The sequence below is a fragment of the Pseudophryne corroboree genome, chromosome 1 (genome assembly GCF_028390025.1).
Source record: "Pseudophryne corroboree isolate aPseCor3 chromosome 1, aPseCor3.hap2, whole genome shotgun sequence".
Classification (NCBI taxonomy): Eukaryota; Metazoa; Chordata; class Amphibia; order Anura; family Myobatrachidae; genus Pseudophryne; species Pseudophryne corroboree.
The window spans coordinates 795,638,678-795,653,758 of NC_086444.1; positions in this window are offsets into that span (position 1 = coordinate 795,638,678).

Below are 15,081 nucleotides of genomic sequence, written 5' to 3' on the forward strand. Positions count from 1 at the left end.
AGCGCAAACCTAGATCAGGGTAAAGACGTGGATGTAATCTTTTTAGACTTTGCCAAAGCGTTTGATACTGTACCACACATGAGAATTATCTACAAGCTACAAGAATCAGGGCTAGGAAGCACAATATGCACTTGGGTCAAAAACTGGTTAGATAATAGGAAGCAGCGCGTTGTGGTTAATGGATCTTTTTCAACTTGGACTGAAGCGCTAAGTGGTGTGCCGCAAGGCTCAGTATTAGGACCGCTATTGTTCAATATTTTCATTAACGACCTAACAGAAGGTCTAGAGAGCATGGTGTCAATTTTTGCAGATGATACCAAATTGTGTAAGGTTATAAATACCGAGGAGGATGCCGAGTCTCTTCAGAACGACATAGTTAAATTAGAAGCATGGGCAGCCAAATGGAGAATGCGCTTCAACACAGACAAGTGTAAGGTAATGCACTGTGGTAACAAGAACAAAAATTACACCTACCTACTAAACGGGGTAAAATTAGGGGATTCTGTACTGGAAAAGGACTTAGGTGTCCTCATAGATAGCAAGCTAAGCAGTAGTACCCAAAGTAGGACTGCAGCAAAGAAGGCTAATTAGATATTAGCATGCATAAAACGGGGTATTGATGCTAGGGACGAGAGTATTATACTCCCGTTATATAAATCACTAGTGAGGCCACACCTTGAATACTGTGTACAATTCTAGGCACCGTACTACAAAAAGGATATCCTGGAGCTTGAAAAGGTACAGAGGAGGGCGACCAAACTAATTAAGGGCATGGAGACGATGGAATACAAGGAAAGGCTTGAAAGACTAGGCATGTTTACATTGGAAAAGCGGAGACTAACAGGGGATATGATCAACATCTACAAATATATAAGGGGACAATACACAGAGCTTGCGCGGGACCTGTTTTTGGTTAGATCAACACAGAGGACTCGTGGACACTCGCTCAGGTTAGAGGAGAGGAGATTCCGCACAATACGGCGTAAAGGCTTTTTCACGGTAAGGACAATACATGTTTGGATTTCCCTGCCCGAGGGAGTTGTAATGGCGGAATCTGTCAACACCTTTAAGAATGGGTTAGATAAATTCCTAATGGATAAGGATATCCAGGGGTATGGTGCATAGTCATGCATTATAGTTACTATAAATAGGGATAAAATGTAACGGCTGACAGCAGCATCAGTCAGAAATTTTAGTCAAATCATCATGCATAGGAGACCACAAATAGGTTGAACTCGATGGACAATTGTCTTTTTTCAACCTCAGATACTATGTTACTATGTATGTTACTATGTTACTATGTATTCTACGGCATTCCATTGCTGAAGGTTCCACGCAGCCAGAGAACCTTCCATTATAGAATGTCACACTTCCTGATTGATTGCATTGTACAAAGAAAAGCACGATGTCAGGAAAGCAGGCAGTATTCTCTTTTGGATGTATGTTGGAGGCATAGCACATGCAACTGATCATGCATCATTCAGCCAGCCATCAAGAGAGAAACTGGTGGGACGCAGGCATGTGTGTGCGAGCATGACTGCCTCCTTTTAGCCGCTGCTGATAAATGTAGATAGAGCAGCAGGAGGATGACCTACAGTAGGTGTGCAAAATCTAGTTACAGCAGCAGGACGGTCTGGCAGGCAGTCAGGTATGGAGGTTTATACCTCCAGTACCTCCAGGACTGATGCACCTTTTCTTTTCTGTCCACAAAAAATGACTGACTCCTTAATCCATTTTTCACATATGTTTTATACGTGCATTTGCAAATGTCATGACTGCCAAACTGATTGTGTGCTGTTTTGCAAATAGGGTTACATTGTCACAACATGGTATTCCCTAATTGCTTTAAATTTAAAATGCTACAATTGATAAAGACACCTGAAAACTGCTCTGTTGAGTCTTATATTAGGTCTACTTCTTGTCTCCATTGAATTCCCTACCTCTATTTAAGGCAAATTTAAACGCTGTGAGGCCATCTGGATGTGAGGCTTACCTTGGCCTCAATCATGAATTCAAATTTACGAGCAAACAAACTCATTTTCTTACTTCTAAATTAATTCCTAATTACTTGACTTACTGTAGTCCTGTTTTTGGATACGTTTTGTGTCTCCATAAAGGCTGCAGGAGGTTGTAAATCATTTGCTGGAAAAGTAGGAGGGATCTCTGATACACTGAAATTCCTTGTGTTTGTCTCCGTCAAGTGGCTGTAAGTAAGAAAATGTAGGCTCTAACCCCAAGCAAAGCCACAGCAGATTGTGACGTCACACGGAACACCACCAGCAATTCCTGACATCATATGGAACATGGAACACCACCAGCAAATCCTGACATCATACGGAACACAGAACACGGAACACCACCAGCAAATCCTGACATCATATGGAACAAGGAACACCACCAGCAAATCCTGACATAATATGGAAAACGGAACACAACCAGCAAATCCTGACATCATACGGAACACGGAATACCACCAGAATATCCTGACATCATATGGATCACAACTAGCAAATCCAGACATCACACGGAAAACCAACAACAAATCCAGACATCACAGAACAAGCATCACAGAACAGACACCCTAGAGTCCTCCCTGCCACCAACAGTGACAGCAACAGTTAGCTGCTAGATTAAAGAATCCGTATTCTACAGCATTCAATTGTGGAAGGTTCCACGCAGCCAGAGAACCTTCCATTAAAGAATGTCACACTGCCTGATTGATTGCATTGTGCAAAGAAATGCACGATGTCAGGAAGGCAGGCAGCCATCTTTTGTATGTGTGTTGGAGGCATTGCACATGCAAATGATTGTGCATCAGCCAGCCAGCCATCAAGAGAGAAACTGGTGCGATGCAGGTGTGTGTGTGCAAGTGTGCCTGCCTGTTTGTTGCCGCTGCTTCTAAATGTAGATAGAGCAACAGTAGGATGACCTAGCTGTGCGAAATCTAGTTACAGCAGCAGGAGGGTCTGGAAGGCAGTCAGGTATGCAGGTGCATACCTCCAGTACCTCCAAGACCGGTGCACCTTTTCTTTTCTGTCCTCAAAAATTCATTGACTGACTCCGGAATCCATTTTTCCTATGACTTTTACATGTGCATTTGCAAATGTCTTGCACTTCCAAACAGATTGTTTGCTGTTTTGCAAATAGGGTTACATTGTTACATTGTATTCCCTAATTGCTTTAACTTTTAAATGCTACAATTGATAAAGACACCTGAGTACTGCTCTGTTGAGTCTTATATTAGGTCTACTTCTTGTTTCCATTGAATTCCCTACCTTTATTTAATGCAAATTTATACGCTGTGAGGCCATCTGAATGTGAGGCTTACCTAGGCCTCAATCATGAATTCAAATTTACGAGCAAACAAACTCATTTTCTTACTTCTAAATTAATTCCTAAAAACTTGACTTAATGTAGTCCTGTTTTTGGACACATTTTGTGTCTCCATAAAAGCTGCAGGAGCTTGTAAAGCATCTGCTGGAAAAGTAGGAGGGATTTCTGATACACTGCAATTCCTTGTGTGTGTCTCCGTCAAGTGGCTGTAAGTAAGAAAATGTAGGCTCTAACCCCAAGCAAAGCCCCAGCAGAATGTGACATCACACAGAACACCACCAGCAATTCCTGACATCATACGGAATACAGAAGACCACCAGCAAATCCTGACATCATACGGAACACAGAACACGGAACACCACCAGCAAATCCTGACATCATATATAACATGGAATACGACCAGCAAATCCCGACATCACACGGAACACCACCAGCAAATCCTGACATCACGGAACAAGCAACACAGAACAGGCACCCCAGAGCCTTTCCTGCCACCAGCGGTGACAGGATCTGCTATCTGTCGAATTTTGGAATCCGTATTCTACAGCATTCCATTGCGGAAGGTTCCACGCAGCCAGAGAACCTTCCATTTAAGAATGTCACACTGCCTGATTCATTGCATTGTGCAAAGAAATGCACGATGTCAGGAAGGCAGGCAGCCATCTTTTGCATGTGTGTTGGAGGCATAGCACATGCAAATGATTGTGCATCAGCCAGCCAGCCATGAAGAGAGAAACTGGTGCGATGCAGGTGTGTGTGTGTGCAAGTGTGCCTGCCTGCTTGTTGCTGCTGCTTCTAAATGTAGATAGAGCAACAGTAGGATGACCTAGGTGTGCGAAATCTAGTTACAGCAACAGGAGGGTCTGGAAGGCAGTCAGGTATGCAGGTGCATACCTCCAGTACCTCCAAGACCGGTGCACCTTTTCTTTTCTGTCCTCAAAAATTAATTGACTGACTCCTGAATCCATTTTTTCCATGTCTTTTACATGTGCATTTTCAAATGTCTTGCACTTCCAAACTGATTGTTTGCTGTTTTGCAAATAGGGTTACATTGTTACATTGTATTCCCTAATTGCTTTAACTTTTAAATGCTACAATTGTTAAAGACACCTGAGTACTGCTCTGTTGAGTCTCATATTAGGTCTACTTCTTGTCTCCATTGAATTCCCTACCTCTATTTAAGGCAAATGTAAACACTGTGAGGCCATCTGGATGTCAGGCTTACCTAGGCCTCAATCTTGAGTTAAAATTTACGAGCAAACAAACTCATTTTCTTACTTCTAAATTAATTCCTAAATACTTGATTTACTGTAGTCCTGTTTTTGGACACGTTTTGTGTCTCCATAAAGGCTGCAGGAGGTTGTAAAGCATCTGCTGGAAAAGTAGGAGGGATCTCTGATACACTGCAATTCCTTGTGTGTGTCTCCGTCAAGTGGCTGTAAGTAAGAAAATGTAGGCTCTAACCCCAAGCAAAGCCCCAGCAGATTGTGACATCATACGGAACACCACCAGCAATTCCTGACATCATATGGAACATGGAACACCAACAGCAAATCCTGACATCATACGGAACACAGAACACGGAACACCACCAGCAAATCCTGACATCATATGGAACATGGAACACCACCAGCAAATCCTGACATCATATGGAACACGGAACACCACCAGCAAATCCTGACATCATACGGAACACTGAATACCACCAGCATATCCTGACATCATATAGATCACAACTAGCAAATCCAGACATCACACGGAAAACCAACAACAAATCCAGACATCACAGAACAAGCATCACAGAACAGACACCCTAGAGCACTTCCTGCCACCAACAGTGACAGCAACAGTTAGTTGCTGGATTAAGGAATCCGTATTCTACAGCATTCCATTGCTGAAGGTTCCACGCAGCCAGAGAACCTTCCATTATAGAATGTCACACTGCCTGATTGATTGCATTGTGCAAAGAAAAGCACGATGTCAGAACAGCAGGCAGTATTCTTTTGGATGTGTGTTGGAGGCATAGCACATTCAAATGATCATGCATCATTCAGCCAGCCATCAAGTGAGAAACTGGTGGGACGCAGGCATGTGTGTGCGAGCATGACTGCCTGCTTTTAGCCGCTGCTGATAAATGTAGATAGAGCAGCAGGAGGATGACCTACAGTAGGTATGCAAAATCTAGTTACAGCAGCAGGAGGGTATGGCAGGCAGTCAGGTATGGAGGTTTATTCCTCCAGGACTGATACACCTTTTCTTTTCTGTCCACAAAAAATGACTGACTCCTTAATCCATTTTTCACATATGTTTTACACGTGCATTTGCAAATATCATGCACTGCCAAACTGATTGTGTGCTGTTTTGCAAATAGGGTTACATTGTCACAACATGGTATTCACTAATTGCTTTAACTTTTAAATGCTACAATTGATAAAGACACCTGAAAACTGCACTGTGGAGTTTCATATTAAGTAGGGATGTGCACTTGAAATTTTTCGGGTTTTGTGTTTTGGTTTTGGGTTCGGTTCCGCGGCCGTGTTTTGGGTTCGACCGCGTTTTGGCAAAACCTCACCGAATTTTTTTTGTCGGATTCGGGTGTGTTTTGGATTCGGGTGTTTTTTTCAAAAAACCCTAAAAAACAGCTTAAATCATAGAATTTGGGGGTCATTTTGATCCCAAAGTATTATTAACCTCAAAAACCATAATTTCCACTCATTTTCAGTCTATTCTGAATACCTCACACCTCACAATATTATTTTTAGTCCTAAAATTTGCACCAAGGTCGCTGGATGACTAAGCTAAGCGACCCTAGTGGCCCATCTAGGAGTGTCACTGCAGTGTCACGCAGGATGGCCCTTCCAAAAAACACTCCCCAAACAGCACATGACGCAAAGAAAAAAAGAGGCGCAATGAGGTAGCTGTGTGAGTAAGCTAAGCGACCCTAGTGGCCGACACAAACACCTGGCCCATCTAGGAGTGGCACTGCAGTGTCACGCAGGATGGCCCTTCCAAAAAACACTCCCCAAACAGCACATGACGCAAAGAAGAAAAAAAGAGGCGCAATGAGGTAGCTGTGTGAGTAAGATAAGCGACCCTAGTGGCCGACACAAACACCTGGCCCATCTAGGAGTGGCACTGCAGTGTCACGCAGGATGGCCCTTCCAAAAAACACTCCCCAAACAGCACATGACGCAAAGAAGAAAAAAAGAGGCGCAATGAGGTAGCTGTGTGAGTAAGCTAAGCGACCCTAGTGGCCGACACAAACACCTGGCCCATCTAGGAGTGGCACTGCAGTGTCACGCAGGATGGCCCTTCCAAAAAACACTCCCCAAACAGCACATGACGCAAAGAAAAATGAAAGAAAAAAGAGGTGCAAGATGGAATTGTCCTTGGGCCCTCCCACCCACCCTTATGTTGTATAAACAGGACATGCACACTTTAACCAACCCATCATTTCAGTGACAGGGTCTGCCACACGACTGTGACTGAAATGACGGGTTGGTTTGGACCCCCACCGAAAAAGAAGCAATTAATCTCTCCTTGCACAAACTGGCTCTACAGAGGCAAGATGTCCACCTCATCATCATCCTCCGATATATCACCGTGTACATCCCGCTCCTCACAGATTATCAATTCGTCCCCACTGGAATCCACCATCTCAGCTCCCTGTGTACTTTGTGGAGGCAATTGCTGCTGGTCAATGTCTCCACGGAGGAATTGATTATAATTCATTTTAATGAACATCATCTCCACATTTTCTGGAAGTAACCTCGTACGCAGATTGCTGACAAGGTGAGCGGCGGCACTAAACACTCTTTCGGAGTACACACTTGTGGGAGGGCAACTTAGGTAGAATAAAGCCAGTTTGTGCAAGGGCCTCCAAATTGCCTCTTTTTCCTGCCAGTATAAGTACGGACTGTCTGACGTGCCTACTTGGATGCGGTCACTCATATAATCCTCCACCATTCTTTCAATGGGGAGAGAATCATATGCAGTGACAGTAGACGACATGTCCGTAATCGTTGTCAGGTCCTTCAGTCCGGACCAGATGTCAGCATCAGCAGTCGCTCCAGACTGCCCTGCATCACCGCCAGCGGGTGGGCTCGGAATTCTGAGCCTTTTCCTCGCACGCCCAGTTGCGGGAGAATGTGAAGGAGGAGATGTTGACAGGTCGCGTTCCGCTTGACTTGACAATTTTGTCATCAGCAGGTCTTTGAACCCCAGCAGACTTGTGTCTGCCGGAAAGAGAGATCCAAGGTAGGTTTTAAATCTAGGATCGAGCACGGTGGCCAAAATGTAGTGCTCTGATTTCAACAGATTGACCACCCGTGAATCCTTGTTAAGCGAATTAAGGGCTCCATCCACAAGTCCCACATGCCTAGCGGAATCGCTCCCTTTTAGCTCCTCCTTCAATGCCTCCAGCTTCTTCTGCAAAAGCCTGATGAGGGGAATGACCTGACTCAGGCTGGCAGTGTCTGAACTGACTTCACGTGTGTCAAGTTCAAAAGGTTGCAGAACCTTGCACAACGTTGAAATCATTCTCCACTGCGCTTGAGACAGGTACATTCCACCTCCTATATCGTGCTCAATTGTATAGGCTTGAATGGCCTTTTGCTGCTCCTCCAACCTCTGAAGCATATAGAGGGTTGAATTCCACCTCGTTACCACTTCTTGCTTCAGATGATGGCAGGGCAGGTTCAGGCGTTTTTGGTGGTGCTCCAGTCTTCTGTACGTGGTGCCTGTACGCCGAAAGTGTCCCGCAATTCTTCTGGCCACCGACAGCATCTCTTGCACGCCCCTGTCGTTTTTTTAAAAATTCTGCACCACCAAATTCAAGGTATGTGCAAAACATGGGACGTGCTGGAATTTGCCCATATTTAATGCACACACAATATTGCTGGCGTTGTCCGATGCCACAAATCCACAGGAGAGTCCAATTGGGGTAAGCCATTCCGCGATGATCTTCCTCAGTTGTCGTAAGAGGTTTTCAGCTGTGTGCGTATTCTGGAAACCGGTGATACAAAGCGTAGCCTGCCTAGGAAAGAGTTGGCATTTGCGAGATGCTGCTACTGGTGCCGCCGCTGCTGTTCTTGCGGCGGGAGTCCATACATCTACCCAGTGGGCTGTCACAGTCATATAGTCCTGACCCTGCCCTGCTCCACTTGTCCACATGTCCGTGGTTAAGTGGACATTGGGTACAACTGCATTTTTTAGGACACTGGTGAGTCTTTTTCTGACGTCCGTGTACATTCTCGGTATCGCCTGCCTAGAGAAGTGGAACCTAGATGGTATTTGGTAACGGGGGCACACTACCTCAAGAAATTGTCTAGTTCCCTGTGAACTAACGGCGGATACCGGACGCACGTCTAACACCAACATAGTTGTCAAGGCCTCAGTTATCCGCTTTGCAACAGGATGACTGCTGTGATATTTCATCTTCCTCGCAAAGGACTGTTGGACAGTCAATTGCTTGGTGGAAGTAGTAAAAGTGGGCTTACGACTTCCCCTCTGGAAAGACCATCGACTCCCAGCAGCAACAACAGCAGCGCCAGCAGCAGTAGGCGTTACACGCAAGGATGCATCGGAGGAATCCCAGGCAGGAGAGGACTCGTCAGAATTGCCAGTGACATGGCCTGCAGGACTATTGGCATTCCTGGGGAAGGAGGAAATTGACACTGAGGGAGTTGGTGGGGTGGTTTGCGTGAGCTTGGTTACAAGAGGAAGGGATTTACTGGTCAGTGGACTGCTTCCGCTGTCGCCCAAAGTTTTTGAACTTGTCACTGACTTATTATGAATGCGCTGCAGGTGACGTATAAGGGAGGATGTTCAGAGGTGGTTAACGTCCTTACCCCTACTTATTACAGCTTGACAAAGGCAACACACGGCTTGACAAATGTTGTCCGCATTTCTGGTGAAATACTTCCACACCGAAGAGCTGATTTTTTTGGTATTTTCACCAGGCATGTCAACGGCTCTATTCCTCCCACGGACAACAGGTGTCTCCCCGGGTGCCTGACTTAAACAAACCACCTCACCATCAGAATCCTCCTTGTCAATTTCCTCCCCAGCGCCAGCAACACCCATATCCTCCTCATCCTGGTGTACTTCAACACTGACATCTTCAATCTGACTATCAGGAACTGGACTGCGGGTGCTCCTTCCAGCACTTGCAGGGGGCGTGCAAATGGTGGAAGGCGCATGCTCTTCACGTCCAGTGTTGGGAAGGTCAGGCATCGCAACCGACACAATTGGACTCTCCTTGTGGATTTGGGATTTCGAAGAGCGCACAGTTCTTTGCGGTGCTTTTGCCAGCTTGAGTTTCTTCATTTTTCTAGCGAGAGGCTGAGTGCTTCCATCCTCATGTGAAGCTGAACCACTAGCCATGAACATAGGCCAGGGCCTCAGCCGTTCCTTGCCACTCCGTGTGGTAAATGGCATATTGGCAAGTTTACGCTTCTCCTCCGACAATTTTATTTTAGATTTTGGAGTCCTTTTTTTACTGATATTTGGTGTTTTGGATTTTACATGCTCTGTACTATGACATTGGGCATCGGCCTTGGCATACGACGTTGCTGGCATTTCATCGTCTCGGCCATGACTAGTGGCAGCAGCTTCAGCACGAGGTGGAAGTGGATCTTGATCTTTCCCTAATTTTGGAACCTCAACATTTTTGTTCTCCATATTTTAATAGGCACAACTAAAAGGCACCTCAGGTAAACAATGGAGATGGATGGATACTAGTATACTTATGGATGGACCAGCGACTGCCGACACAGAGGTAGCTACAGCCGTGGACTACCGTACTGTGTCTGCTGCTAATATAGACTGGATGATAATGAGATGAAATTAATATATAATATCACTAGTACTGCAGCCGCACAGGTATATATATTTATTATGTAATGACTGATGACGGACCTGCTGGACACTGTCAGCTCAGCAGCACCGCAGACTGCTACAGTAAGCTACTATAGTAGTATGTATCAAGAAGAAAGAGAAAAAAAAAACCACGGGTAGGTGGTATACAATTATGGATGGACCAGCGACTGCCGACACAGAGGTAGCTACAGCCGTGGACTACCGTACTGTGTCTGCTGCTAATATAGACTGGATGATAATGAGATGAAATTAATATATATTTATATATAATATCACTAGTACTGCAGCCGCACAGGTATATATATTTATTATGTAATGACTGATGAAGGACCTGCTGGACACTGTCAGCTCAGCAGCACCGCAGACTGCTACAGTAAGCTACTATAGTAGTATGTATCAAGAAGAAAGAGAAAAAAAAAACCACGGGTAGGTGGTATACAATTATGGATGGACCAGCGACTGCCGACACAGAGGTAGCTACAGCCGTGGACTACCGTACTGTGTTTGCTGCTAATATAGACTGGATGATAATGAGATGAAATCAATATATATATATATAATATCACTAGTACTGCAGCCGGACAGGTAGATATATTTATTATGTAATGACTGATGACGGACCTGCTGGACACTGTCAGCTCAGCAGCACCGCAGACTGCTACAGTAAGCTACTATAGTAGTATGTATAAAGAAGAAAGAAAAAAAAAAACCACGGGTAGGTGGTATACAATTATGGATGGACGAGCGACTGCCAACACAGAGGTAGCTACAGCCGTGGACTACCGTACTGTGTCTGCTGCTAATATAGACTGGATGATAATGAGATGAAATCAATATATATATATATAATATCACCAGTACTGCAGCCGGACAGGTAGATATATTTATTATGTAATGACTGATGACGGACCTGCTGGACACTGTCAGCTCAGCAGCACCGCAGACTGCTACAGTAAGCTACTATAGTAGTATGTATAAAGAAGAAAGAAAAAAAAAAACCACGGGTAGGTGGTATACAATTATGGATGGACGAGCGACTGCCGACACAGAGGTAGCTACAGCCGTGGACTACCGTACTGTGTCTGCTGCTAATATAGACTGGATGATAATGAGATGAAATCAATATATATATATATAATATCACTAGTACTGCAGCCGGACAGGTAGATATATTTATTATGTAATGACTGATGACGGACCTGCTGGACACTGTCAGCTCAGCAGCACCGCAGACTGCTACAGTAAGCTACTATAGTAGTATGTATAAAGAAGAAAGAAAAAAAAAACCACGGGTAGGTGGTATACAATTATGGATGGACGAGCGACTGCCGACACAGAGGTAGCTACAGCCGTGGACTACCGTACTGTGTCTGCTGCTAATATAGACTGGATGATAATGAGATGAAATCAATATATATTATATCACACTAGTACTGCAGCCGGACAGGTAGATATATTTATTATGTAATGACTGATGACGGACCAGCTGGACACTGTCAGCTCAGCAGCACCGCAGACTGCTACAGTAAGCTACTATAGTATTATGTATAAAGAAGAAAGAAAAAAAAAAACCACGGGTAGGTGGTATACAATTATGGATGGACGAGTGACTGCCGACACAGAGGTAGCTACAGCCGTGGACTACCGTACTGTGTCTGCTGCTAATATAGACTGGATGATAATGAGATGAAATCAATATATATATATATATATATAATATCACTAGTACTGCAGCCGGACAGGTAGATATATTTATTATGTAATGACTGATGACGGACCTGCTGGACACTGTCAGCTCAGCAGCACCGCAGACTGCTACAGTAAGCTACTATAGTAGTATGTATAAAGAAGAAAGAAAAAAAAAAACCACGGGTAGGTGGTATACAATTATGGATGGACGAGCGACTGCCGACACAGAGGTAGCTACAGCTGTGGACTACCGTACTGTGTCTGCTGCTAATATAGACTGGATGATAATGAGATGAAATCAATATATATATATATATAATATCACTAGTACTGCAGCCGGACAGGTAGATATATTTATTATGTAATGACTGATGACGGACCTGCTGGACACTGTCAGCTCAGCAGCACCGCTGACTGTTACAGTAAGCTACTACAGTAGTATGTATAAAGAAGAAAGAAAAAAAAAAACCACGGGTAGGTGGTATACAATTATGGATGGACGAGCGACTGCCGACACAGAGGTAGCTACAGCCGTGGACTACCGTACTGTGTCTGCTGCTAATATAGACTGGATGATAATGAGATGAAATCAACTAGTACTGCAGCCGGACAGGTAGATATATTTATTATGTAATGACTGATGACGGACCTGCTGGACACTGTCAGCTCAGCAGCACCGCAGACTGCTACAGTAAGCTACTATAGTAGTATGTATAAAGAAGAATGAAAAAAAAAACCACGGGTAGGTGGTATACAATTATGGATGGACGAGCGACTGCCGACACAGAGGTAGCTACAGCCGTGGACTACCGTACTGGGTCTGCTGCTTATATAGACTGGATAATAATGAGATGAAATCAATATATATATATATAATATCACTAGTACTGCAGCCGGACAGGTAGATATATTTATTATGTAATGACTGATGACGGACCTGCTGGACACTGTCAGCTCAGCAGCACCGCAGACTGCTACAGTAAGCTACTATAGTAGTATGTATAAAGAAGAAAGAAAAAAAAAAAAAACACGGGTAGGTGGTATACAATTATGGATGGACGAGCGACTGACGACACAGAGGTAGCTACAGCCGTGGACTACCGTACTGTGTCTGCTGCTAATATAGACTGGATGATAATGAGATGAAATCAATATATATATATATAATATCACTAGTACTGCAGCCGGACAGGTAGATATATTTATTATGTAATGACTGATGACGGACCTGCTGGACACTGTCAGCTCAGCAGCACCGCAGACTGCTACAGTAAGCTACTATAGTAGTATATATAAAGAAAAAAGAAAAAAAAACCACGGGTAGGTGGTATACAATATTATATATATATATTATATACAATTATATATATATATATATATATATATATATATTAAACTCACTGGTGGTGATTATTAAACTGGTGGTCAGGTCACTGGTCACACTATCAGCAACTTGCAAGTAGTACTCCTAAGCAGACAATCACAATATATATTATACTGGTGGTCAGTGTGGTCACAATGGCAGTGTGGCACTCTGGCAGCAAAAGTGTGCACTGTACGTTATATGTACTCCTGAGTCCTGCTCTCAGACTCTAACTGCTCCCCACTGTCAGTGTCTCCCCCACAAGTCAGATAATACAGTCACACTATCTATCACTTCAGCAAGTAACTAGTAGTACTCCTCCTAATGCTCCCCAAAATTACTACTGTGTCTCTCTCTACTGTCTTACTCTCTTCTCTATAAACGGAGAGGACGCCAGCCACGTCCTCTCCCTATGAATCTCAATGCACGTGTGAAAATGGCGGCGACGCGCGGCTCCTTATATAGAATCCGAGTCTCGCGATAGAATCCGAGCCTCGCGAGAATCCGACAGCGGGATGATGACGTTCGGGCGCGCTCGGGTTAACCGAGCAAGGCGGGAAGATCCGAGTCGCTCGGCCCCGTATAAAAAAAACTGAAGTTCGGGCGGGTTCGGATTCCGAGGAACCGAACCCGCTCATCCCTAATATTAAGTCTATTTCTTTTCTCCATTGAATTCCCTATCTATACTTAAGGCAAAATTAAACACTGGGGGGCCTTCAGGATCTGAAGCTTTCCTAGGCCTCAATCATGAATTCAAATTTACGAGCAAACAAATGAGGCTCTAACCCCAAGCAAAGCCCCAGCAGATTGTGACATCACAACGGAACACCACCAGCAAATCCTGACATCATACAGAACACAGACCACCAGCAAATCCTGACATCATACGGAACACAGAACACGGAACACCACCAGCAAATCCTGACATCATATATAACATGGAATACGACCAGCAAATCCCGACATCACACGGAACACCACCAGCAAATCCTGACATCACGGAACAAGCATCACAGAACAGGCACCCCAGAGCCTTTCCTGCCACCAGCGGTGACAGGATCTGCTATCTGTCGAATTTTGGAATCCGTATTCTACAGCATTCCATTGCCGAAGGTTCCACGCAGCCAGAGAACCTTCCATTTAAAAATGTCACACTGCCTGATTCATTGCATTGTGCAAAGAAATGCACGATGTCAGGAAGGCTGGCAGCCATCTTTTGTATGTGTGTTGGAGGCATAGCACATGCAAATGATTGTGCATCAGCCAGCCAGCCATCAAGAGAGAAACTGGTGCGATGCAGGTGTGTGTGTGCAAGTGTGCCTGCCTGCTTGTTGCCGCTGCTTCTAAATGTAGATAGAGCAACAGTAGGATGACCTAGGTATGCAAAATCTAGTTACAGCAACAGGAGGGTCTGGAAGGCAGTCAGGTATGCAGGTGCATACCTCCAGTACCTCCAAGACCGGTGCACCTTTTCTTTTCTGTCCTCAAAAATTCATTGACTGACTCCTGAATCCATTTTTTCCATGTATTTTACATGTGCATTTGCAAATGTCTTGCACTTCCAAACTGATTGTTTGCTGTTTTGCAAATAGGGTTACATTGTTACATTGTATTCCCTAATTGCTTTAACTTTTAAATGCTACAATTGTTAAAGACACCTGAGTACTGCTCTGTTGAGTCTCATATTAGGTCTACTTCTTGTCTCCATTGAATTCCCTACCTCTATTTAAGGCAAATTTAAACACTGTGAGGCCATCTGGATGTCAGGCTTACCTAGGCCTCAATCATGAATTCAAATTTACGAGCAAACAAACTCA